The sequence below is a fragment of the Macaca mulatta genome, chromosome 18 (assembly GCF_049350105.2).
Source record: "Macaca mulatta isolate MMU2019108-1 chromosome 18, T2T-MMU8v2.0, whole genome shotgun sequence".
Classification (NCBI taxonomy): Eukaryota; Metazoa; Chordata; class Mammalia; order Primates; family Cercopithecidae; genus Macaca; species Macaca mulatta.
The window spans coordinates 4,014,566-4,037,256 of record NC_133423.1 but is presented as its reverse complement, the minus strand read 5'-3'; the positions used below and the strand labels follow the sequence as shown (position 1 = coordinate 4,037,256).

The window sequence follows — 22,691 nt, the reverse complement described above, 5'->3', positions numbered from 1 at the left end:
TGCTTTTTGAGAGATTTCTTCAACCATACCTCCCAATATTTCTATTGAATTATTTTTTCTGTTTTCATATTTTAATTTCCAATAACTTTTTTATTCTTTAATATTCCTTTTATACAGTATCTTGTTCATGTTTCATGGATAAAATAGAGTCGCCTGTCTCTACCAGGAAATAAATTGTAGAATTTTTTTGACGTGTTCTTTTTCTGCCTATGCTTTTTTTTTTCTGAGTTCCTCATCTCTGTCTTGCTGAACTGTTTTCTCAGATATCTAGTAATATTTAATTGTCCGTGTTTAAGAAGGGTAAGACATGAATGGAAGAGGGAGAGTTAAAGCTGGTGGAGGTTCTCTGGTGGACCCGTGGCTCGCTCTCCAGGGTAGGAGTCAGAAAACGTTTTCTATAAAGAACCAATTGTAACTATTTCAAGCTTTGTGGGCCATCCGCTCTCTGTTGCAAACTCCACCTCCGCTCAGCCCCTGTAGCGTGTTATAATGCGAAAGGAGCTATAGGCAATACAAAAGGGGATGAGTGTGGCCCTGTTCCAACAAAACCTTGCAGAAACAGGCGGTGGGCCTGGCAGGGCCCATCAGCTGGACTGGCCAGCCCTTGGCATCGTGCCCGGCCCCCGCCCTCAGCTGTGCCTGGAGACCTTGAGGCCAGAGCCTCCCTGAGACAGGGTCCCCAGAGAATAACTCCCCTCTGCTCCCGTCTGGGTCAGTTGTTACGGGTACACACAAACTGTGGGAGGGGAACTGGGAGTTCTGATGACCAACCTGGTTTCAAGCTCTCCTTGAACTAACTCTCAGAGGCTACACTGCCTCCAACCCTGAGGGTTTCACACTCAGCCACATCCTGTTACTTCCCATTAGGCAATGGGAAGAAAGCTTTAGCTTTCTCCAACTACAAAGTCAAGTACTCCTCAGCCATTTACTCCCCATTTCCCAAAATCACAGATATTGCAGATATCGCATTTTTCTTTTTTTTTTTTTTTTTTTTGACAGAGTCTTGCTCTGTCACCAGGCTGGAGTGCAGTGGCACACTGTCAGCTCACTGCAACCTCCAACTCCCTGGTTCAAGCAATTCTCCTGCCTCAGCTTCCCGAGTACCTGGGATTACAGGTGCACACCACCATGCTCAGCTAATTTTTGTACTTTTAGTAGAGACATGGTTGTGCCATGTTGGCCAGGCTGGTCTTGAACTCCTGACCTCAGGTGATCTGCCTGCCTCAGGCTCCCAAAGTACTGAGATTACAGGCATGAGCCACCACACCTGGCCTCATTTTCTTTGTTCTTATGGGCTTATAACATTTTTTCCCCTTATGGTCATTTTGGAAAGGTTTCAGGAGGATGCTGAAGTAGCATGTGTGCAATCTACCATGTTTAACCAAAACTCTGATTCGGGAACCTGTAATGTTTTAATAAACAGATGAAAGTCACAGGGAATGAAATGAGAAGGAAAATTTTTAAGAGAAAAGAAAATGGGAAAGACAGACAGAATGGAAGGCAGGAAGTAAAATAACATTTAGGTTTTAAGTTTTTCCCCTAAACACAGAGCCATGAAATGTTAAAACCTCTTTTACTTTACCCTTCATTCTCTCAACATAAAAAGCCAGTAAGAAATAAAATAATAAATAGCTCTGAGAGGTACATTTTGCCTTAGAGACTGGAGCTAAAATATAGCGAGGTTACTCTAATTCACTTTCTCTGTGTTTGCACTCAGAGGAAGCCAAAAAAATTGTACTAAATATGAAATACGACTTTCAGAGACCATTACTTCTGACAATAGCATTATTTTTGACAATATTGCAGAATTTTTTTTTTTTCCTTCCTTGGGAAATTTGCAGGCGGGATCACACTGAGATCAGATGTAAAGTAATCACTGCTTCAGGATGACATAAGTGTTAATCACTGCGGAGACGTCTGCCAAGGTAGTGTTCTTATTCCAGCCATTCCGGAGGAGCACAATGGTTTGATCGGCTAGGTTCCCGAATCAGGATTTAATGTCATCATGACTAATTTTATACAGTTAAAATGCCATGGGGCTCTTTCAGAGTTAAATAATTGATTTTTAAAGTGCTGTTCTTTAGGGAAAGAAGAGAAAATAATAATGTTCCAAAAACAAAGCATGGCACCACCCCAGCTGCCTCCTCCTCCACACCTTTCTCTCTCTCTCTCGCTGTCTCTCTCTCTCTCTCTCTCTCTCACACATACACACACACACACACACACGCCTCCAAACTTGCTGTCTTTCCATTGCACAGAATTGTATTGCTCGATTTATAGTTGAGCTCACCTCAAACGCAGTCCATTCGGAACCTGACTGTATGGAGGACTATATTCAAGCCAGAAGGTCAGAAATGTGACTCCCCCAGTGCCCACAGTGGCCTGAGCCTGGAAATACTTCGCAGTGGCAGGGGCTGAAGGAGAGAAGGGAGAGCTGCGTGAAGCTGGGGAAGGCCTGCCCGCTGGGTGGCGGGGCGTGGCATGGTCATGGCATCCAGGAGTTCTCGGCTGTGGGTGAGGAAGTGAAGGACTTAAGCTTGATCTTGGGGATGACCTGCTGTGGTCAGACAAGGTGAGAGCGGGAGCGAACTCATTAAACTCTCGGCTCCACTCCACAGGACAAGCAATGTCCCAGTCCCTGCTTAGTAGGCGAGACCCTGAGAAACAGAGAGGCCAAGTGACTTGCTTGCAGTCACCCTATGCAGTGATGGAGCCAGAATTTGCACCCGGACAGTGTGGTTCCACAGTCCAGAGTCGTCTCAAATGGGATGCGAGTCACAGGCTTTGTGCAGTTAGAGGAAGTGAAAACCAAAAATCCTTAAAGCTGAAAAGGTAGGAGGCAGGAGGAGAGAGGGTCTTCAGTGGGGTGGAGCTGCAGCCTCTGAAGACTCGGGGACCTACATAGGACTCAGCCTGGTCATGGGCTCTGGGTCTGAGCCCCTAAACAGCTGCTTGTCTTGGGGCAGTCACTGGGCGTTCTGGATCTGAGGCCTCATCCGCAGCGTGAAGAAGCTGAACCCAACGATCTCCACGGTCTCTTTCCGTGAGAAAATCCTAGAATTCTAATATGCTCACCATCTGTGGAATTCGCTGTGATCTGTTGTTCTTTTAAAATTATTTTCTGTCAAAGAGAGCACAAACTTTTTTCAAGAGTAAAAGCACTGTCTGAGGCCAGGTTCTATCATTTACAGGGCTGTTTCCACTTCGGTTTCTTCAATACGCTTAATAGGAAGTGTGCAGATTTTAAACTTGGCCTCCTTCCTTTGCCCCTATATTCAACCCATCACCAAGTCTTGTAACTTCTACCGGCCTCCACCCCTAAATACCTAAATCTGCCTACATCTACTCGTTCTCACAGCCACCACTCTTATCTCAGCAGCTGCCGGTTTGGGAGCTGCGCTGGCTGCCAGCTAGTCTCTACGCTTTCATGCCTGACCCCTGAAACCACAGGACCATAACAGCCAGAGTGGGTGCTTCCTAAGCAGCCACAAAGCCATGAGATTCCCTGGCTCACACTCACAGCGACTCCTCAGTGTACGGCTGTAACACCAATCCCTAACTTCGAAGGCTCTCTAGGAACGGCTCTCTCCTTTCCTCGCTTGGTGCAATATACTCCTGCCCCATGGAGAATTATGATTCTCAAACATACCGTCCTTTACTACCCTTTGAGCTTCTCGCAATTTTGTTTTTATTGAAGTAAAATTCACATCACATAAAATTAGCCATCTTAAACTGTGCAATTCAGTGGCACTGAGTAGATATACAATACTGTACAACCTTCACCACGACCTTGTTGTAGAACATTTTCATCACTGCAAATAGAAACCTCATGCCCATGAAGCAGTCACGCCCCATTCTCCCCTCCCACCAATCCCTGCCAACCACAAATCTGCCTTCTGTCCCTGTGGATTAACCTCTCCTGGATATTCCATATGAATGGAATCACAATACCCTGTTTTCAGGGTTCATCTGCATTGTTGCATATATCGAACTTTATTCCTTTTCAGGGTTGAATAATACTCCATTGTCGGGATATTTCACATTTTGTTTATTCATTCATCAGTCAATGACATTTGGCCAATTCTTACCTTTCAGTTATTGTGAATAGTCCTGCTGTGAACATTTGCATGTAAGTTTCTGTTTAAGTACTTGTTTTCAGTGTATTTAGATATATGCCTAGGAGTACAATTGCTGAGTCATATGGTAATTCTATGTCTATATTTTGAGGAAATACCAAACTGTATTCTATGGTAGCTGCACCATTTTGCATTTCCACCAGAGAGGGTGCCAATTTCTGTACATCCTGACTTTATTTTCTGTGTTTTTAAATACAGCCATCTGAGTATGAAGTGGTACCTCACTATAGTTTTGATTTACATTTCCTTAGTGAGTAAGGAAATATTTGTCATCTTTTCATATGCTTATTGGCCATCCTCTGTCTTTGTTGAAGAACTGGCTGTTCAAGTCCTTTGCCCAGTTTTTAGTTGAGTTTTTTGTCTTGTTGTTGAGTTGAAAGTGCTCTTTATATATTATAGACATTAGATCCTTATCAGATATATGATTTACATATATTTTCTCCCATTTTATATGTTGTCTTCATGTTCTTGATAATGTCCTTTGATGTACAAAAATTTTACATTTTGATCAAATCTAATTTATCTGTTTTTTCTTTTCTTGTTCCTGCTTTTGGTGTCATATCTAAGAATCCATGTGAAATCCAAGATCATGAAGATGTACCCCTATATTTTCCTCTGAGTTTTGTACACTCATGGTTAGGCCATTGCCCCATTTTGAGTGAACTGTTGTTCGTGGCGGGAGGTAGGGTTCCAAGTTCATTATTTTGCATGTGGGTCTCTAATCATCCCAGCACTGTTTGTTGAAGACACTATTCTTTCTCCGTGGAATAGTCTTGGCCCCCTTTTGGAAAGTCAGTTGACCATAGATGATGGGTTTATTTCTGGATTCTTGGTTCTATAACATTGATCTACGTCTGTCCTTATGCCAGTGACACACTCTTTTGATTGCTTTAGCTTTATAGCAAGTTTTGAAATCAGTAAGTCTGAGTCCTCCAATTTACTCTCTTCAAGGTTCTTTTTTTGGCTGTTTGTGATTCCTTGTAATTGCATATACATTTTAGGATCAGCGTTTCCATTTCTTCAGAAAAGGTCACAGTGATATTGATAGAGATTTCACTGAACGTGTATATTACTCTGGTGATCTTAGCATGGTAACAATATTAAGTCTTCCAATTCCCCCCCGCCGCCGATTTTGCAATAGTTGCCTCCTTTTCACTTAAATCTTGGCTCCACTGTCTCCTCCTCAGAGAGGTCTCCCCTGAACAATCATCTGCCATACGTAATTGCATTTTCATACTTTGTACGGTGCTTATCCCTGTCCTTTTATTCATGTTGGCTAGTTGCTTTGCTTTGTCTCCCTGTCCTGGAATAGAAGGTCCTCGATGGCAGAGGTATGTCAGTTTGCTCACTACTTTACCCTCGGCATGTGGAACCAGGCTGGCACCTAGTAGGCACTCGACAATTTGTGATGATGAAGAAATGAGCCAATGAAAGCTGGCTAGAGGGGTGGGACAAGTGAGCCAAGGAGCTGAGCTGGAGGGATCCACTGTCCTCACCACAGAATGAGACGCATGGGCGCACGCTATTGACATGTGACTCTGCAGAAAAGCCTTTTTCTCTCCTACTGCTCTGATCTGCATGTCCAAGCATTAGCTATAAGAAAAGTAGACAGAATTGATATTCGTAGTTGTTAAGAATTCGCAAAGGGCACCAAAGTGTTATTATATATTTGCATTCCTTTCTGTTTTGTTCTAACGGTATCATCTCCATTTACCTATTGATGCTACATGTCTCTGTCTGTGAATGCTGCTGTAACAAAACACCCCAGACAAGGTAGTTTATAAAAAGCAGAATTTTGACTATTATGTCTTTTCTAGAGACAGAGTTTCACTGTTGCCCAAGCTGTAGTGCAGCAGTGCAATTGAAGCTCATTGCAACTCCAGTTCCTGGGCTCAGGCGACCTTCCCACCTGAGCCTTCTGAGTACAGGTGAGTGCGAGCCACTACACCCTGCTAATTTTTTTATTTATTGTAAAAATGGGCCGGGCACGGTGGCTCAAGCCTGTAATCCCAGCACTTTGGGAGGCCGAGACGGGCGGATCACGAGGTCAGGAGATCAAGACCATCCTGGCTAACATGGCAAAACCCCGTCTCTACTAAAAAATACAAAAAAAAAAAAAAAAAAAAAACTAGCCAGGCGAAGTGGCAGGCGCCTGTAGTCCCAGCTACTCGGGAGGCTGAGGCAGGAGAATGGCGTGAACCCGGGAGGCGGAGCTTGCAGTGAGCTGAGATCCGGCCACTGCGCTCCAGCCTGGGCGACAGAGCGAGACTCCGTCTCAAAAAAAAAAAAAAAAAAAGAAGTCTCACTGTGTTGCACAGGCTGGCCTTGAACTCTTGGCCTCCAGCAGTGCTCCCACCTCAGCCTCCCAAAATGTTGGACTTACAGGCATGAGCCACTATGCCTGGCCCCAAATTTATTTCTAACAGTCTGGGATCTGGAGGTCCAAGAGGAAGGTGCCAGCAGATGTAGGGTCTTGTGAGGGCTTTGTCTCCATTTCCAAGATTGTGGAAACCGCACAAAGAGCACCTCTGTGTGATTTCTACAATCTGCCAGGTGTGTCACATCTGGAGCCAGGAAGACGCTGGAGAACTCGGGTACCGGCCATATCCGACATTAGTGATGGTGGCAGAGAGCCCCGCACCCCTGGAGGTGTTTGTAGTCAATCTGAAAGGTCAGCAACAACAATTCATCTATGAACGGAGGTTGATGCGGTTTTTTTTTTTTTTTTTTTGAGACGGAGTCTCGCTCTGTCGCCCAGGCTGGAGTGCAGTGGCCGGATCTCAGCTCACTGCAAGCTCCGCCTCCCGGGTTCACGCCATTCTCCTGCCTCAGCCTCCCGAGTAGCTGGGACTACAGGCGCCCGCCACCTCGCCCGGCTAGTTTTTTGTATTTTTTTTAGTAGAGACGGGGTTTCACCGTGTTTGCCAGGATGGTCTCGATCTCCTGACCTCGTGATCCGCCCGCCGCGGCCTCCCAGAGTGCTGGGATTACAGGCTTGAGCCACCGCGCCCGGCCGGTTGATGCGGTTTTGAATCTGGGGCCACATTCTGGGCTTGATTCTTTCAGCTGTGTGCCCGGGAGAACAAACAGCATCAATGGCCCCCAGCCTGACTGTGACACTGTGTGTTAAATTCAGGGATGGAGGAGACTTGGCCGGCTGTGGGGAGCTGCTCCCCTTGCTGCCCACCGCGGCCGCCTCTGACGCGGTGCTCAGCACGGCCAGCCCCTTCCCGTGTCTCCAGTCACCTTGCGACACCACGTGGGTCCCACCTGCTCCACGGGGATTTTCTCCAGAGAAGTTGCTTCCCTTGGGGCTAGATTAGCATGATTGGAGAAAAGCATTTTCTTTACTCTTTTGCCCAGTGCACTGGTCAATACAGGGTGAAAAGGAAAGGCGGAGAGTGTGTTTTGACACAGGGCAGCGTACAGAGCCATTCCCAGAGAACTAGGCCCCTCGCTTGCAGCCCGGCCACGGGTTTTGACAGAGAGCACGCTTGAAGAATGAGGCCACTTCTTCATTGCATCAGTCACCTAAATGTCTTCTCTATGAATAAACATACCTTAGTTCTACCTGAAAAATAACAAATGTTTCAAATACACATCCTTTTGTGGATGTTACAAAATAATGTGAGTGGGAATGAAAATTTATGGCTTTCTCTTTTAAAAGGGGTCAGACTGTCAACCTCCAAGGAGGGTAAGACGCTTTCTCTCGTCTCGTGCTTGTAAACTTCCTTTTTCTTCCTGTTCTCTGTTGCGCTCAATCTGCCCATCCATTCTGTCTGCATTCAGCCTCATTTTAATTATTAACCAGTGGAGACCCTGGTTAAATAATGTGTGGGGAAAGGAACCTTTGAAGGCTCTTTTTGAGACACTAAGTCTGGTTTAAGGAGGATTAGTGATTCATTGATTTGATTACCATGCACAAATTGTTCTTTTCTGGATGCATAACTGAAACATTGTCTTCAAACTCCAAGAGGAAATTGCCTGTGATATATAGATGAAAATGAAAAGCAGGCTTCTACCCAGGACGTTATGAGAGCTCATGATGAATTTGAATCTGTACACAATAGAACCCTTTCACACTTCACAGCGATTGAAATGTCAAATAATTCTTAAAGTATAATGTGTGGCTTGTTAATCCCTGCAAAAGGCTTAGTGCTCTTTGTGCAATGAGGAAGAGGGAATTGGAGCAGGGCGATAGTGAGAGGGGACATTTGTTCAGTAGAGTCCTTTGCTGTTGGCTCCTCCTGCCTCCATGTTTGGCTTTGGACCCCGGGAGGATTCTAGGAAACATGCAGCACGCCGCAGGCATATTTCAAGGGCAGTGGTGAATAAAGGAAGAGAGTTCAGGGCCTTCAAAGGTCAGAAATTTTCTATCAAGTTTATCATCAGAGATGATAAAGTAATTTGAAAGTGTTAATGTTTAATCGCTTTAGCAATGTTCCTAATGATTGATATGTAAAATACTCTCACAGATCAATACGAAAAAGGCAACCCCATCACCCCACCTCCAGAGAAAAGGGTTAAGGATCCAAACAAGTGTTCACAAATGAAAAAGCTCAAAAGGCCAATGAACTAACTGAATACGTCCAACTTAAAAGTTGCTAAAGAAATGCAAAGTAAAAATATGGTGAAAATATGCCTTTTTGGCTGCACAAGATGGCAAGGATTTTTTTTTTTTTTCATCTCGAATGGTAATGCTTAGTGTGAGTAAAAATTTGGGAAGCTGACAACCTTCTGTGCTCTTCGCGGGGTGTAAGCAAGGGTGTCACTTTCTGGAGTGTGAGTCTCGCTCATCTTGGTAGATAAACCCTTGGCCTGACGGATCTCACATCCACACATCTACTCTTTTCCCTCAGGAGATGCTGTGCATCTGTATAAATCTGTGCATGTCACGTCATCACCACGCTTTCCACAGCGGGGAATTGGAAATTACCTAAATGGCAGATCAAAGGGGTGTGGCAGAAACTGCGAGCTGTTCTCTGCTTCTGTTCTGTCTTCCTCCACAGCAACAGAACTAAGTTATGTTCACTTGTGTGTTTTTCTTACTGGAGTTGTTGGAACCGAACTGTCGATTCCCTCCTGGGCAGGGGTCGCCGCGAAGGATCACCGACACGAGATTCACAGCAGAGAGTTATTTATTACTAGCGCGCTAGGGTCCCAAGCTCTAAGTTGGCCCTGGGACCCCGACTGCTTGTTACAGGCTGTTTATATAGGCAAACACAAGTTCAAACACAGCTTAGGGCGCGAAATTCAAACAAAGCTTTAGGCGCGTGGTAATTGGGTCTGTCTATGGCCTGAGCAAGGTGTCTTGTTCTAATTGGTTAGAGCAGGACCTTATGAGGTTTTTTTCCTGGAGTTGTTGATTCCGGGAACTTCGAGGCAGGGTGGGACCCCCGGAATTGGCAGGGTGGGACCCCATGAGGTTGTTTCCCGGAATTGGCAGGGTGGGACCCTATCAGGGTGGGACCCTATCGAGGCAGGGTGGGACCCTATCCAGAGCCACCTGGTGTTAATTTTTTTTAAGTTCTTTTTTTTATGAGGCCTAGTTTCTAAGTTTTATGCGGCCTAGTTTCAGAGTCATGTGCACCGGCTTGAGTTCATCGTTACCCTTGCTTCACAGTAAATCATCATGCTTAGCCCACGCGTGGCCCTTTTTACAGATATGTTCCTTTGTAAAAACGTAACGAGCACCTGTGAACCCACTACCTAACGTGAAAACGAGAACTTGGCAATAACTGCGTCTACTTGCATGTCTTCCCCACGCTGTGTGCTGCCTCTCTGCCACCTCCTGACTGCCCAGATCCTGGATTGTTCTTTCCCTTGTGCTCCTTTTGATAGTAGTGTTGTGTGGTGTGGCGTGGAGTAGTGTAGTGTAGGGTAGTGTAGTGTAGCGTAGTGTAGTGTAGGGTAGTGTAGTGTAGGGTAGTGTAGGGTAGTGTAGTGTAGTGTAGAGTAGTGTAGTGTAGGGTAGTGTAGCGTAGTGTAGAGTAGTGTAGTGTAGGGTAGCGTAGTGTAGGGTAGCATAGTGTAGTGTAGCGTAGTATAGTGTAGAGTAGTGTAGTGTAGGGTAGTGTAGGGTAGTGTAGTGTAGCGTAGTGTAGTGTAGGGTAGTGTAGTGTAGCATAGTGTAGAGTAGTGTAGGGTAGTGTAGGGTAGGGTAGTGTAAGGGTAGCATAGTGTAGTGTAGCGTAGTGTAGTGTAGGGTAGGGTAGTGTAGGGTAGTGTAGAGTAGTGTAGTGTAGGGTAGTGTAGGGTAGGGTAGTGTAAGGGTAGCATAGTGTAGTGTAGCGTAGTGTAGTGTAGGGTAGGGTAGTGTAGGGTAGTGTAGTGTAGCGTAGTATAGTGTAGGGTAGTGTAGTGTAGCGTAGTGTAGTGTAGGGTAGTGTAGGGTAGGGTAGATTATTGTAGTGTATTGTAATGTAGCTTAGTGTAGGGTGGCATAGTGCAGTGTAGTATAGAGTAGTATAGTGTAGTGTAGAGTAGTGTCATGTAGGGTAATGTAGGGTAGGTTATTGTAGTGTATTGTAGTGTAGCTTAGTGTAGGGCAGCATAGTGCAGTGTAGAGTAGTGTAGGGTAGCATAGGGTAGGGTAGGGTATTGTAGTGTAGTACAGTGTAGAGTAGAGTAGGGTAGGGTAGAGTAGTGTAGTATAGTACAGTGTAGAGTAGAGTAGGGTAGGGTAGTGTGGTGTAGTGTAGTATAGAGTAGGGTAGGGTAGAGTAGTATAGTGTAGGGTAGTGTGGTGTAGGACAGTGTAGGGTAGTGTTGTATAAGGTAGTGTAGTGTAGTGTAGAATAGTGTAGGGTAGTGTAGTGTAGTGTAGAATAGTGTAGGGTAGTGTTGTTTAAGGTAGTGTAGTGTAGTGTAGTGTAGAATAGTGTAGGGTAGTGTTGTGTAAGGTAGTATAGGGTGGTGTAGTATAGTATGTGTTATGTGTATACATTCCAGAAAGACAATGCCTAATTGATAACTTTTAACTTTGCAAAAAAAAGTTAACCTCATACTGTGTGTCATCTTTGAAATTCATTTTATTTGCTGAATATTTATTGCCCGTATTCATCCATATTGTTGCATGTTGCTGTAATTGTCTCCATTTGGGCTGCTTTTATGTTCTGATTAAATCATATTTATGGATCCACTTTTCTATTAATGGACATTTGAAATGTCTCCAGGTTTTTGCTCCTCAGAACGGAGCTGCTGTTCAAGCATGTGCTGTTCAAGCACATTCTTGTATACATCTGCTGCTACACATTTGCACGTTTCTCTTTGGAGTGTTGTATTAGTTTCCCGGAGTTGTCATAACAAAGTAGTACAGACTGGCCGGGTGCAGTCGCTCATGCCTGTAATCCCAGCACTTTGGGAGGCCAAGGAGGGCGGATCACCCGAGGTCAGGAGTTTGAGGCCAGCCTGGCCAACATGGTGAAACTTCATCTCTACTAAAAATACAAAAAGTAGCCAGGCATGCTGGAGGGCACCTGTAATCCCAACTGCTCAGGAGGCTGAGGCAGGGGAATCGCTTGAACCCAGGAGGTGGAGGTTGCAGTGAGCCAAGATTGCACCATTGCACTCTAGCCTGGGCAACAGAGCAAAAACTCCATCTCGAAAAAAAATTGTAACAAATAACGGTACCACACAAATGCAGGATAATATTAATAGGGGAAATGTTGTGTGGGGGGGTGTGGATGAAAACTTTATTAGCTGCTCAAATATTCTGTAAATGTAAAACTGTAAAAACAAAATTGTCTATTACAAAAAATTAGCCGGGCGCGTTGGCAGGAGAATTGCTTGAACCTGGGAGGCAGAGGTTGCAGTGAACCAATATCGTGCCACTGCCACTCCAACCTGGGCCACAGAGCCAGGCTCCATAAAAAAAAAAAATTACATTACACTCAAAACTTGAATCTATTAAGTGACAAAATAAGCTCAATTAGCCACAGAATGGCAAAGATATTTATAACACATTTATCTGATAGAATACTAGTATCTCGAATATATCATTACAATAGCTAGATTAAAATATATACACCTGATTTTTAAAATAGAGAAAAATAAGAAGGCAGATCAGTGAGAAGGAAAGAAAAATGAAGAGAAGTTTAACCTCCTTAGAAATTCCCAAAACTGGAAAGCCCAGAGTTTAGTAAATATTGGGAAGTCTAATCACACCAAATGAAGATGAAGATGCACAGCAGGAATTTTCAGGCACTGCTGGCAAGAAAGTAAATTATTTCAATCATGTTGAAAATGATTTAAAACCCTAGAATGTCCACTCTTACATTCCAGGATGTTTATATACACAGAGACATGCACAAGAATGTTTAAAGTGATTTTTTTTTTGAGACAGGGTCTTGCTCTGTTGCCCAGGCCAAAGTTTCAGTGACATGAACTAAAGTAATATTATTTATAATTTTTTTAAAAATTAGAAATTACAAAAATTCCATCTACGGGAGAATAGATGAGAAGATTATTATATAGTATACAATGGAATTCTACATAGCAGTGAAAATGAACAAAATTGAAAGTGAATTAGCCAGCCATGGCGGGGCACACCTGTAGTCCTGGCTACTCAGGACTCTGATGGGGGAGGATCCCATGAGTCCGGGAGGTGGAGGCTGCAGTGAGTGGTGACTGCACCACTGCACTCCAGCCTGGGCAACCCTATCTCTATTAAAAAGAAAGAAAAGGTCTCAGAGTGAGACCCTATCTCTATTAAAAAGAAATTGAGGTTGGGCGTGATGTCTCACGCCTGTAATCCTAGCACTTTGGGAGGGCAAGGCAGGCAGATCACCTGAGGTCAGAAGAATTGCTTGAATCCAGGAGGCAGAGATTACAGTGAGCCGAGATGGTGCCACTGTGCTCCAGCCTGGGCGACAGAGTGAGACTCTCTCAAAAAAGAAAAGAAAAAAAAAGAAAAGAAGGAAGGAAGAAAGAGAGAAAGAAAGAGAGAAAGAAAGAGAAACAAAGAAAGGAGCAAAGGAAAGAAAGAAAGAAATCGAAAGTAAAAAATGATGCATAAAGATATGTACAACATGATATCACTTATATAAAGCAGGCAAAACAGTGCTATATGTAGCTTAGAGATAAGAGGCAGCAAAGGATAAAGAAATGGCTGGTAATGATAAACTCCCAGCTCTCTCTGTCTGTGGATCACGTCCCTGAAGGAGGAAGAAAACAGGGGAGAGTGATAGGCAGACCTCCTTTCACAGCACAACTCTTGGGCATAGCAAACAGGACTGGACGGGGGCCCTGGAGTTAGGCACTGCAGCAGCTGTGAGGACACAGGGCTCCAGCCTCATGTCGTGGAGGTGCTGCTGGGCATGCAGGTGTCCATAGCAAGACTTCTACTATTTTGCACATCTTAAGTATCGCATGTTCTGTGTTTAAATCCTTAGTGCAGGAACTGGCAAACCATCATAATATTTTAGCTTAGGAGAGAAAAGGTCAGGCTTAAAGGTGAGAGCTAGGACTCCGATGGCAGGAGAGCAGAAGGACTGTGAGAGGAGAGCCTGGAAGCAGAGGTTCGCTAGGTGACAAAAGCCAGGGGTCAAGAGGATGCAGGTGTCACACCAGGCTGCAGCAGCAGGACCAGACAGGAAGAGGTGGCGAGCCGAGCCTGGCAACTATGCCAGTGATGTCACAGTGAGGCAGAAATTTAAAAATAAATATGCGTTTATTCACTCCAAGAAAAGTAACAGGCAAGGCAAGGGTTAAAAAGAAAAGGACAAGTTTTCTTCTGCCTAGCAAGCTCACTTCAAAGACAGTTATAGGATAATGCTGTTTAAGAAACCAAGGCCAAAGGAATGGGCTCCAGACACCACCCCCACCGCCACCTTCTTCCAGGACAAAGTTGAAGGGAAAAAAAAAAGGGAAAAAGACAAATTCCTTTACTGCTACTCCTTTCCCTGGCTTCTTAGGCATAACTATGTTTTACAAATGTCTGTATTTAGCCAGTTCTTCTTTTTCTTTCAATGCAGTTACAAGCTACAAGCTATGCAAGGCCACAAGTTAAGTTATGCTATGCTATAGATTATGTGACCTACCATATGATTAACTGCTTTTGTTTGCTTCTGTAAATTTGCTTATAAAAACCCTGCTCAGTCTTTGGTCAATGCTCAGCTCTTTGGATATGAATCCACTAAGCTGGTGAGTATCTTAAATAAACAATCCTCCTGTTCTCCCTATCAGTCTCTCTAGTCCTCAGTTTCCCGCAACAGTGGTCCAGGCTAGCTGACTGATCACACAGATTCGCCAGGGAATCAAGGAGTGCCACCCAGGGAAGCAAGATGGTCGCTAGAAGAGAGGCAGATTGGATGGAGCAGGGAGTTTGGGTGTGACAGGATGACTGTGGTGTGGTGGTAGGACTTTGCTGCACGGATCCCCGGGTATTTGGAAATGTAGGTGTGGGGTGCACCAGAGGGCTCAGGACTGGAAGCGCACTTGGGGAGCCACAGATGCACTCCCAGAAGCACACCCAAGAGGAGGAGTGGGGGGCTTGGGCAGGCAGGAAGCTTGAGGAGCACCCACCCGCAGGGAAGGGGAAGGATAGCGCAGGAGCTTGAGGAGAGGACGCTGAGAGAGTCGGCTTCAGAGAAGCACCCAGGGTGTGAGGTGCAGAACCCAGGCATGGCACAGCTGCATGGAAACCTGGGGCAAAGTGGCATGAGTGGCTGCCAGGAAGTCCGGAGGGCTCCATGGTGGGCAGACGCGTCTGTGATGAAGCCCACGGCAGGTGCAGGTGTGACCTGAGACCTGAGTCTGCTAAGGAGAATTGAGGACGCCCCTGAGAAGGTTTTGAATCTGAAGATGCCATGGGAGTCTTGATGATGGGGCAAGCAGTCTGGGGGTGGGCGAGGAGAGCACACTCAGCATGCATGCTGGTAGGAGGGGCTGAGGTGGGGAGTGATGGGGAAGAAGGTTGGGATGGTAGGGGGAGAGCAACACTCAGCATGCATGCTGGCTGGTGGGACTGAGGTCAGCAGGGACAGGAGGAGAAGGCTGGGATGGTCGGGGAGGAACAGCGCCTATTTTCCCATGTACCTTGGGCTCCAGATGAAGACTGGCCGGCAATAGGCTGGCTGTGTTGAGGATTGAAGCGGCTTGGAGAGCGCTGTCTTCTTTTTCGAGGTGGCTGCCCTCCGTGTACCCTACCTCCCCAGAAAGGGGCAGTTCCATGCTATCAGTGATCTGCATAAAGAAAGATGGCTGTAAGTATACTCGTGAATCATTAGTACGTTTTTATTTTTATTATAGCCAAGTGCGCTCTCCCGGCTGTGATCAAACGAGCAGACAGGAACACTCTGAACCCTAGAAATGGATGGGTTCCAGGGCCATTGACTTATAACCATCATTCAACATATTTTCTAAAAATAAAAGTGCTTGATGTTTTATTGTTCAATCCTAGAAAAGTCATAGAATATTAAACTTTGTGATGAGCTCAGAAAGCAGCTAGTTCAACTTTCTCATTTTACAATTTGAGACCTAGACAGGTCACGTGATTTTTCCTGGGGTCACACGGCTTGACACTTGTGTTTTTCTGTGAAGTGAAAGGCTCTCAGCATCTTTCAGGAATCTATGGAAGAAAATATGTTGGAATTTTTAAGCTTCACAGAGCAGCCGTCACTCCCAAAGACATTGACTGCAATTGCTTCCTGCAATTTAAAGTAAGCATGGGTGGCTGGTACGGTGGCTTATGCATGTAATCCCGACACTTGGGAGGCTGAGGTGGGAGGATCGCTTGAGCCCTAAAGTTCAAGGCTGCAGTGAGCTATGGTCACTTCACTGCACTGCAGCCTGGACAACAGAATGAGATCTTGTCTCTAAAGTAAATAAATTAATGAAAGTAAAGTGATCGGGGGGAGTGGGTGTGTGGAAAGGAAATAGTCCATGCTGCGTCTTCCTGTCTCCCTGGGCAGGTGAAGTTAGTTGGCTGGTAGGGAGGCTCAGCTTGCACTAAACCTCTCATTTCTGGGAGTAATTGAACAGATGAGATTTTACTGCCTCCAAATATAAGAATATTTATGTGTTTTATCTTTTCGGGAGAAAAATTATCTAACTTTGTATCCACCACAGAATGACAACAGCTTCTTTAATTTTCTGGAAGAATGAACTGAAGCCATTAGTCAGGGCTGAAGGCTAGGAGGCCTGGAAAATTGCTACAGGGTAACATTTCCATGGAACTACGTGTTCTTATTTAAGTGGAAATACACACATAGATCATACTTCCAAATGGTAGTTTGTGTCACTGAAGTTTGTACTGTACACTCTCCCAGAATGTTTTATAGAAATGGAAACTCAAAAGATTTATTGACAATATATAAGTTTGTTCAAAGTGGTTGAAAGAAAAAAAAGGTGTATTAAGTGCAATTAAACAACAGAAGTCTACTACATTTTATTTCACTAGGTGGGGAGGATGGCTGCAGAGCTTGGAAAAGGGTCTGTGTAGTTGTGTCAGAGGGGACATATTTAACTGTCCTCTCCAAAGAAGATGTGTTGCCTCTCCCCAGGAACCTGCAGGGTCATGGTGTACCAGTGCTCGGCAGTTCTTTTTATGGCCAAACGAGCTTCCCACCAACGTGAAGCTCTAAGCAATAAAATGAAAAGAGAACATCGCTGAATTGCTGATCCGTGTAAGAAGTGTGCTATACCTTCTAGTATGTTCTGAATGTAGACATTGTTCAAACAGATGGTTACTTCTGCCTCAGTCCTTGGTGCAGATGAATAAAGAAACGATGTCAAGGACCAGAGGCTGGAGAAGGGTGGTGCAGGATCCAGGTATAAACTCAAAAAACTGGAATCAGAGCTGGTGTGGGTAAAGATCATAAGGAAAAAAAGCACTGGGCTGTGGATCTGAACATCTCTGGGAGCCCTAGGTGAGTGGATCACCTGAGGTTGCGAGTTCAAGGCCAGCTTGACCAACATGGAGAAATCCTATCTCTACTAAAAATACAAAATTAGCTGGGCGTGGTGGCGTGTGCCTGTAATCCCAGCTACTTGGGAGGCTGACGCAGCAGAGTTGCTTGAACCTGGGAGGCAGAGGTTGGGGTGAGCGGAGATCGTGCCACTGCACTCCAGCTTGGGCAACAAGAGCGAAACTCTGTCTAAAAACAAAAAAACACAGTTCAAACAGCTGGCTACATTTGATTGGCCAAAACAGGTGTAGGCTGTGGTCTGTTTACATCTCCACTTGCTACATAGTTCACAAGATGGACAGAGAAACCTTTAGGCTGAACTTAAAATATGTTAGGAGGCAGCTTTAGGCTCAACTTGATTCAGCAAACTTCAGGCCAGTGTCAGGATTTAGTTCAATTTGGAATCTGTGAAATTAAACAACTTTAGGGTGAACTCAAATTAAATCTACAGATCACAGTTTCCTGAACTACTAGGAATATTCTTCACCCTGCTCACCTGGTGTAAGAAAGTGCAGGGCCTCTAGAGGCCTTGAGTCTGCTTTTCCATCTCAACTCCAAGACTTACTGTGCCATTTTAGGCGAATATTTAAACTCTCTGAACAAACTTGTAAAATGAGTCATCTTACACTCTTCAAGAAATTGTGAGACAATGAGAAGAGATTAAACATGTAACAGGCCAGGCGCGGTGGCTCACACCTGTAATCCCAGCACTTTGGGAGGCCGAGGCATGCAGATTGCTTCAGGTCAGGAGTTCAAGACCAACCTGGCCAACATGGTGAAACTCCATCTCTACTAAAAACACGAAAATTAGCCAGGCGTGGTGGTGCATATCTGTAGTCCCAGCTACTTGGGAGGCTGAGGCAGGAGAATCACTTGAGCCTGGGAGGCAGAGGTTGCAGTGAACTGAGATTGTGCCACTGTACTCCATCCTGGACAACAGAGTGAGACTCTGTCTCAATAAACAACAACAACAACAACAACAACAACATGTAACAGTGTCTGGCAGCAAATGATCGATGCCAAACCTTTTTCCTTCTTCATTACCCTTGCATAGCTTGTACCCTATCTGCTGGTGTTTCATCCTTGGCAGCTGAGAACAAACCACCAACAAATCCAAAAGCCGAAACATTGTTTCTATGACTTGAAAACTGTGCGAATACTAAACTGTTCCAAAAGAGTAGAGAGAGAAATACTTCCCAATTCAGAGACCAGTGTTGCCCTGATACAAAGACCCAAAAAACATGTTCCAAGAAAGACAACAAGGCCAGGCACGGTGGCTCAGGCCTGTAATCCCAGCACTTTGGGAGGCCGAAGTGGGCAGATCACAAGGTCAGGAGATCAAGACCATCCTGGCTAACACAGTGAAACCCCGTCTCTACTAAAAATACAAAAAATTAGCCGGGCGTGGTGGTGGGCACCTGTAGTCCCAGCTACTCGGGAGGCTGAGGAAGGAGAATGGCATGAACCCGGGAGGCGGAGCTTGCAGTGAGCCGAGATCATGCCCCAGCACTCCAGCCTGGGTGACAGAGCGAGACTCCATCTCACAAAAAAAAAAAAAAAAAAAAGGACAACAACAAAAGGACAGGCTGAGAGCCCTCATGAATATAAATGCAAAAGTTCTTAACACAATTTTAGCAAATCCAATCCAGCATTCATGCATGAAACACTCACAAACTAGGAGGAAAGGAAGGGCATGTCTTCAATAGGATAAAGGGCTTCTATATAAAAAAAAACAAAAACAAAAAAACCCACTATAGCTAGCATAATAATTAATGGTCAAAGACTAATTTTTCTCTCTAATAGCAGGAAAGCTATTAGATAATAGCTTTCTTTCTTCCTTTCTTTCTTCCTTCCCTGCCTCCCTCCCTCCCTCTCTTTCTCTCTCTCTTTCTTTCCTCCCTCCCTCCCTCCCTCCCTCCCTCCCTCCCTTCCTTCCTTCCTTCCTTTCTTCCTTCTTTCCTGGAGTCTCACTGTTTTGCCCAGGCTGGAGTGCAGTGGCACGTGATCTCAGCTCACTGCAACCTCTGCCTCCAGGGTTCAAGCGATTATCCTGGCTCAGCCTCCCAAGTAACTGGGATTACAGGCATGTGCCATCACACCTGGCCAGAAAACACATTTCTTTAGCTGAATCAACAAAAAAGCTACAACAATTTATAAACGAGTTTAGTAAGCTTACAGGATACAGAGCCAATCTTTAAAAAACAACGATAAATTTGAAACTACATAAACAATATATTTTAACATAATATCAAAAATATGAAACATTTAGTGATGTATTTTGCAAAATATGGACAATATATGAACATTGCAAATTGCAGGATATCACTAGGAGAAATTAAAGGAAACTTGAATAGATGGAGAGATGTACTGTGTTCATAGGTTGGATAACTCAATCTTACTGAGGTATGACTTTCACCCTATCTGCAGTTCAAAGGAACGAGTATTAATTCATACAACAACATGGATAAATCTGAAGATAACTATTCAAAGCGAAAGAAGCCAAACAGAAAAGGAGATTTAGTGTATAATTCCATTCACTAAAAATGCTAGAAAATGAAATCTAATCGGTAGTGACTGAAAAAAGATCAGTAATTGCCTGGGAATTGGGGAGCAAGGAGTAGAAAGAGTACAAAGGAGAACAAGATGTTTAGGAGTGACAGGATATGTTCACTTATTGGTTGTAATGAAAGTTTCACATCTACACACATGTCAAAACCTATCAAACTCTACCCTTTAATATGTGCAGTTTCACATAGGTCAATTATATCTCATAAAAGCTATTAAAATGAGGCATAACAAAAATGTAAGACATGAACCCTTATTAAATCCTTGGAAAAATAAGACATTTTAGGGACAATCAAGCAAATGTGAATGTGGAGTAGGTATTAAATGATGTTAGGAGATGATTGGTACTTAGGCATAATGATGGAATTCTGGATTTGAAAAAATGCCAGTATTCTTTTTTTTTTTTTTTGAGACGGAGTTTCCCTCTGTTGCCCAGGCTGGAGTGCAGTGGCCGGATCTCAGCTCACTGCAAGCTCCGCCTCCTGGGTTCACGCCATTCTCCTGCCTCAGCCTCCCAAGTAGCTGGGACTACAGGCGCCCGCCACCTCGCCCGGCTAATTTTTTGTATTTTTTAGTAGAGATGGGGTTTCACCGTGTTAGCCAGCATGGTCTCGATCTCCTGACCTCGTGATCCGCCCATCTCGGCCTCCCAAAGTGCTGGGATTACAGGCTTGAGCCACCGCGCCCGGCCAAAAATGCCAGTATTGTTAGAAGCTTCTTTTCCACTGAAGTACTTAGGAGTCAAATGTCATGTCTGCAACAATTTTGAATCTTTTAGCAAAATAATCTATAGAAAAATAGATAAAACAAATATAGCAAAAATATTAACAACTGATAAATAACAGTTCATTATACTATTATTTCAACTTTTTGTGCATGTTTGTTAATTTTAGAATTAAAAAATCAAAAAATATTGACCAAGCACATTTGAAAAAGAACCAAATTACAAAGACAAAAAATAATTAAATTATCAAAGCAAATGGAGAGGTTTAACGGAAGACACAGATGAAGATAAAATTGGTGAAGTACAAAATAAATCTAATAAAATTACCCAGAATGCAGTATAGAGAGAAAAAGAGATAGAAAATATGAAAAAAAAGTTAAGAAACTTGGAGAATGCAATGACAGGGCCTATCATATGGGTGTTGGAATTTCAGAGGAAAGAGAAAGAATAAGGCTAAGATTATATTTGTAGAAATATTTCTAAGAATGATTCCTCAGAAATAATTCCTGAGAGGCCGAGTGTGGTGACTGTCGCCTGTAATTCCAGCACTTTGGGAGGTGGAGGCGGGTGGATTACCTGAGGTCAGGAGTTGGAGACCAGTCTGACCAACATGGTGAAACCCCGTCTCTACTAAAATACAAAATTTAGCTGGGCGTAGTGGTGGGCACCTGTAATCCCAGCTACTCGGGAGGCTGAGGCAGGAGAATCACTTGAGCTCAGGAGGTGGAGGTTGCAGTGAGCCAAGATCATGCCACTGTACTCCAGCCTGGACAACAGAGTGAGACTCTGTCTCAAAAATGATGATGATAATAATAATAATTATTATATTTATTATAATTATAATTATATAAAAATAATATATAAATATATAAAAATATAAATATATAAAATATACATAAATAAAAATATTTATTATAATTATAATGTATTATAATTCCTGAGAATTTCTAATGAATAAGTAAATGGAATAAATGAATCCACACTTAGGCACACCATAATGAATTATCAAGCATCAACAACTAAGAGAAACCTCCAAAGCAGCCAGTGAAGAAGATGGAGATGTTCAAATGAACAAAGATCTATTTTCATCACCCACAACAGAGGCAGAGCTAAAAATGGAATATTGTTAGTGGGCTGAAAGAAAATAATTGTGTACCTAAAATACTATAAGTAGAAAAAAGATATATTTTAATATTTACAGCGTCGGGCGCGGTGGCTCATGCCTGTAATCCTAGCACTTTGGGAGGTCAAGGTGAGTGGGTCACCTGAGGTTACGAGTTCAAGACCAGCCTGACCAACATGGTGAAACCCCATCTCTACTAAAAGTACAAAAAAAAATTAGCCGGGCGTGTGGTGCGTGCCTGTAATCCCAGGTACTTGGGAGGCTGAGGCAGTAGAATCACTTGAATCCAGGAGGCGGAGGCTGCGGTGAGCTGAGATATTGCACTCCAGCCTGGACAACAAGAGCGAAACTCCGTCTCAAAAAAAAAAAAAAAAAAAAAGAATGAGAGCAAAATACGGGTGCAATGGCTCACGCCTGTAATCCCAGCACTTTGGGAGTCAGGGAGCTTGAACTCAAGAGTTCAGGAGCAGCCTGGGTAACATAGTGAGACCTTGTCTCTAATAAAATTTTTAAAATGTTAGCTGGGCGTGGCAGTGCATGCCTGTAGTTCCAGCTACTTGGGAGGCTGAGGTGGGAGGATCATTTGAGCCCAGGAGATGGAGGATACCATGACCTATGATTGCGCCACTGCACTCCAACTTGGGCAACAGAGTGAGATCTAGTCTAAAAAAAAAAAAAAAAGAATTAGGGTAAGATAAAGACATTTTCAGGTAAACAAAATGAGTGTTTGCCACTAGACATCCTCACTAAGAAAATTTGTAAAGAATATACCTGTAAATCAGGCAGAAGGAATATGATGCCAGATGAAGGTCAGACACACAAAAATGTGAGGATGAAAAACTGACCAGTATGTAGATCTAAACAAACAAACAAACAAAACAAATTTAAATAAAATAATCCCTTCTGCAGTTTCTTTTTATGTATTTATTTTTTAGGGGCCATGCTAGTCTTCTCTGTGTCGTTCCAATTTTAGGTGAATGCAAAAGTAATTGTGGTTTTTTTTGAGACGGAGTCTCGCTCTGTCGCCCAGGCTGGAGTGCAGTGGCTGGATCTGGGCTCACTGCAAGCTCCGCCTCCCGGGTTCCCGCCATTCTCCTGCCTCAGCCTCCCGAGTAGCTGGGACTACAGGCGCCGGCCACCTCGCCCGGCTAGTTTTTTTGTATTTTTAGTAGAGACGGCGTTTCACCGTGTTAGCCAGGATGGTCTCGATCTCCTGACCTCGTGATCCGCCCGTC

At 44.1% G+C, this 22,691-nt stretch overlaps 1 non-coding gene across 1 annotated transcript; it reads right to left on the bottom strand.

The window, feature by feature from the left end:
• Positions 1–22,345: 22,345 nt before the first annotated feature.
• LOC114673874 (U6 spliceosomal RNA) lies at positions 22,346–22,450 on the bottom strand. The gene has a single exon (XR_003724728.1). It is a non-coding gene; the product is annotated as a U6 spliceosomal RNA (small nuclear RNA).
• Between the last annotated feature and the right edge of the window lie 241 nt (positions 22,451–22,691).